Raw genomic sequence first — 5,229 nt, 5'->3', positions numbered from 1 at the left:
CCATTTTTAATGGACACCTTTCTAAAATATGCAGAAATTTCATTTGGCCAGAGCCAGTCCTAGCATTAAGCAAGGAAGCTGCCACTTTCCTTGAGCCCCTGTCATTCCCCTATAGTGCCACATTATTTATCTATCTCTCTATCTCTTTCTCCTCCTGTGCGCACCCAAGCTGTCCCTAAATCTGCTCCAGAGGATTGGGAAAACCTCCAGAACATATTTAGGGTAGCACAGGAGGGAGGAGAGGGCTAGAATATTCTGTTGCACAAGGAGAAAACCTTGTATTGGTGGAACATTCACCTTAGCAATACATGGAATGCAACCCATTGCTTTTATCCTGCCTTCCTGATCTTTCGCTCCCTCTGTTTTCTGTTCCGTTCTTCCCTGTATACATTTGCACGCAGCATGGTTTCCGTTCCATTCCAGCTTGTGGCTTGACAGGGCCTCCTCTGTGGTGGCATCCCATTGATGGAACTCCCTCCCTTCTCTGTAATGCTGGCCTAAATGGGCCGTTGGACTCGTCCTAAGTTTCTTAAACTGGGGGTATCTTTAATCATGCTTCTGGGGAGACTTTTGCTGCAGCAACAGGACTTCTCACTCCTTTCCTCTCCTCCCTACCCCAAATTGGCTCCGGGGGGCTGCTCTATTTTTTGGAGGGGACTGCATGTGAGGTTGCAGGATGGAGAAGAGGAAGAGGAAATCCCTTCAGTTGGTGGGTGGACAGGTAGATGTCATGTGACCCATTGCCTTTTGCGTTGCGTCATTGTTCTTTATCTATTAGAGAGAGTAAGCCACATGGATAAAGAGAAACAGAGTCCGACATTTTTAATGAAATGCATAATGAACACGCACTTGTTTCAATAGAAATAGAACTTTATTAGTAAGACCATGCACATATACATGTATTTATATATATTCATTTATTTATTTATATTTTAAAATACATCTATTTCCCACCCACCCACCCACCGTTCACTTAAAAAAAAGAGAGAAAGAGAGAAAATAAGAAGAAAAGCATAAAAACCTTTCCGGTAGATCTCAAGTAGGTCCAAAATGTTGATTGTACAACACACACAAAAAGTCACTCCAGCAAAGTGCCATAAAAAAAATCAAACCCAACCCACACCTCCTCGACATCTGAATTCAAGGCCTATTCATTCTGTTAACTAGCAAGTGCATTATTGCATTTCTGATACCATCCAGGACTGCAACTTCTTAATGGGGTGATTGATTGACAAACGGGGTCACAAGCCATTTTAGCAGGAGCCTTGTGGCACCTTAGAGGCTAAGATGTTTGTTTGCGGCACTCCTAGCCGGTGATATCTTTGACACCGCTTACAAAGGCTGTTTTCTGCAGCTGTGGATTGTGGTGAGGAAGAGGCAACACCTAGGAGATTTAAAAATGAGATCACCATTTTAATCTCCAGGAATCAGTGGCTCTGGCAAAGGTACATGCAAACAGACGCAGTCCCCATGAATGCAAGCAGCTCATAAAAGAAAAGGAACATAAAGCAGGTCCTGTGTTTCCTGGCCAAATTAAATTTCAGTTCTTGCCCATTGTACGCGGAAATCAATTGTAGCTACAGCTGAAGTTGCAAAATGGTAGCAGAAATGCAAAAAGTAAAACAGAATAGGGCCACACTCAAACCATACATTTAAAGCACTATGAGACCATTTTAAACAAACATGGCTTCCCCCAAGGAATTCTGGGAGCTGTCATTTCCTAAGGCTGCTGACAGTTGTTACGAGACCTCAATTCCACTCCCAGATCTACAATTCCCTGGGAAGAGGGATTGAATGCGAAACCACTCTGGGAACTGTAGATCCACAAAGGGAACAGGGGTCTCCTAACAGTTCTCAGCACCCTTAACGAACCACAGCTCCCAGAATTATTTGGGGAAAGCAGTGACTGTTTAAAGCAGTATCATAATCCAGGCATGGTGTGAATGTGGCCTAGGTCTCAAATTGTATGTGGAGTTTTGGGTCCAGGTCTGCTCTGATTACAGTCTGAAGTCCTATCAGAGTTTTGTACAGAACAATGGCTTTTTAGGGTAGACCCAAGGACCAAGCATGGATCTTCACAGAGCATCAAATCATCCTCGGCTGTAGCACGCTTTTTACAGTTATCACAGAGAAGAATTGAAGGCTCACATGATAAGGGAACTTTAAGGCACAATATTCCATATACTCAACCACACACATTCAGCAACCACAGCAAAGAGCGAAAGGAAAAAGAAAAAGAGCGAGCAAGATACAGGTTTTCTAGAATAACAGCTCATTCATAGCTTCTGACCTGAAATTGAGGCGTAACAAGATTCACTGCACTGACGACTTTTGCATTGCCACAGAGCAAAACAGAAATGTTGATAGCATCCACCTTTCCAAAATGGCAAATTTGGCATGTGTCTTCTCCCCTCCCCCAAATTGTCCAGGTAGTCTCAACTTTTGTGGACCAAAGAAATGGCCTTGGTCTGTGTAACAGTCACCCTTAGAGAAATTCCATGCCTCTTCTCACACAAAGTAAGGGAAACTGCAATCTCCTACCTCTACAATTCCCATCACCCCTGACCATTGGCCATGCATGCTGGGGCTGATGGGAGTTGTAGTTCAGCAACTTCTAGAGGACCAGAGGTTCCCACCCCCTGCTCAAGATGATATGAGTTGGGGCCAAACTCCCCGTGAACAGGTTACTGGTTTCTGACTAGCCCACAGACCAGCACTCTAAGATGGCAATGCTAAAGAGAGCTGTAGAATGGCAACTTGGAAGAAAACTTAACACTACCCTAAGGAGACATGTCACTATTCCACTTGAAACTATTTTAGCTTTCCTTGAAGCTCTTCAGATGTTTCCCCTAAGGAAGAACTGCCAGAAGGGCTTCAAGTTCCATTGCAGATGACATCCTACAGACATGCAAACCCCCCTCTGAGAAATTGCACCTAGTCTTTTAGGCATTCCATGAGACTATGATTTATACTCAGAGTAGACCCACTGAAATTTATGTACCTAAGTTAGCCACGTCCATTGATTTCAATGAGTTAGATTAATGTTGGCTGGAACCCTTAATTGTTCTGCCAGACTATTTGATTTTGGATGCAGTTCTGATGGCGACGCGCTACCCATTCACAACAATTCAGGATGAATAGCCACACTAAAGGGTTATCTTATAATGACTGGAGAGAGGAGCTGGCTATGCAGTTGGTTCAGCTGTTTTTATATATGCAATTGTTTTACGTATGTTTTATTGTATCATGAAATGGCTTCAAGATGCTTAATAATAATAGATCTGTGGGGTCAGTATGAATGACACCTGCAGGTCCCTTCCAAACCTGTGACCTGTGAGGTCAGAAAGAGTAACAGGAAACCTGCTGAACCAGCCAAACCTGCTCCTCTGTTAAGGAGCTTATCTGGCCAGTTAAGTACCTCCATTTACATGTCCAAAGTGGTTGCCCTGCTTCCATGAATGGGTGAGTGTTTTCCCACATCACCTAATTGCATGCCACATCCTTCTGGAAGGGAGAACAATAGGTGAAGGGTGACTGTGTGTTTCTGCTTGTGAGTTTGGGTAGGATCACTGGGGAATCTGTGTCAGAAGGTCTGCAAACACCACCTTGGCAGTCAAGCTAAGCTGGGGGCTAACTGTGATTTGCTGCAAGAATATCTCACAAATGCTTATCTGCTTGGGAGCTTGGGAGCCTTTGTTTCTTTCGGTTAGTGGGGACAAGGGAGCTTCTCAAGGTGGCTGCTCCTCAGCTACTCCTTTATCCGAGAGGTGGAAGGGTCCTCTAAGCCAGGGGTGAGTTAATAGGGCTATTGATGCCAACCTACATAGCTTCCTTTGTGTATAAATAATACTTAACATATCAGCACTTTGCAGACAATTCATGATGGCCTCTTACTGCTCTGCTGTTTGCCCTGTGTCTGTAACGGCAGCAAGACTTTGCAGGCTGTGTTGTCAGTTTAGACCTCTTATAACAAAGCACTAGGGACGTGGGTTAAACCACAGAGCCTAGGACTTGCCGATCAGAAGGTCAGCGGTTCGAATCCCCACGACGGGGTGGGCTCCCGTTGCTCGGTCCCAGCTAATGCCAACCTAGCAGTTCGAAAGCACGTCAAAAGTGCAAGTAGTTAAATAGGTGCCACTCCGGCGGGAAGGTAAATGCCGTTTCCGTGCGCTGCTCTGGTTCACCAGAAGCGGCTTAGTCATGCTGGCCACATGACCCGGAAGCTGTACGCTGGCTCCCTCGGCCAATAAAGCGAGATGAGCGCCGCAACCCCAGAGTCGGTCACGACTGGACCTAATGGTCAGGGGTCCCTTCACCTTTACCTAATAAAGCACTAGAATTGATCCCTCTGGTGTTTTTGATAGGCTTCTTTGATATCCCTGCACCAAACCATGCACACAGTCCCTCTGCTGGGCCTGTGGATCAGGACAGAGTTTTGGCCGATGCTGGAAGTTGCAGACACAGAGGCTTGTCTTGATCTGTGCTGGTCCCAAAGCTGTGGCTCACGGCTCCCTGGAAACCTAATGGAGGAGCAAGATATGCTGGGTTGTTGCCGCTGTGAGCTGTTCCATCCCATACACAGGTTGTATATATGCGTAAATAAAGACACCATCACCTCCATGGACCTTCATTCCAAGGAAACTGAAACCTGGGTAAGCACTGGAACCCCTGGCATCTCTCACCGGTTGGAAACTGGGATGTACACAACGGTAATAGCAATGGAAGCCAACAACTTGGGACACTTCATTTAATTTTCCTTGGAACATGCCAGAGCTGCCAACAGATACATTCAGTGCAATGATGGCTGATGTCCATTGGGACTGGTAGGGCGGAAAGCAAGGAGACTAACAGCAGGTGGCGCCAGAGCCAATGGCTGGCAGAGTCATTCTATGTTTTGTCCCCCTCCTCCTGTCTGCTGAGCTGAAGAAGGGGCAACATAGAGGAGGAAGCAGACAGCCAGAGCCACCCCCCTAGACTGGTTGTAGGCAAGAAGGGTTGGCTGTGGGCACTCTAAGGTTGGTGGGCAGTGCCCCATTTGCCCTAAGTAAACCAGCCTCTACTGATTCAGTGGTAAAAAGGGAAACCACCAGGGCTGATTGCTGCCAGCGTGAATTTGACTGCTGACTCTAACTACATAGGGATTGCCAATATTCCGAACACACTGCGATCAGTAGGAAAAGGGCTGATGTCCTCAAGTTCCTTATTTATAAGTCATTATTTTTATAAAAA

Source organism: Podarcis bocagei (assembly GCF_964188305.1).
Source record: "Podarcis bocagei genome assembly, chromosome: 1".
Classification (NCBI taxonomy): Eukaryota; Metazoa; Chordata; class Lepidosauria; order Squamata; family Lacertidae; genus Podarcis; species Podarcis bocagei.
The sequence above is the reverse complement of the archived record's forward strand: the minus strand, read 5'-3'. Positions refer to the sequence as shown.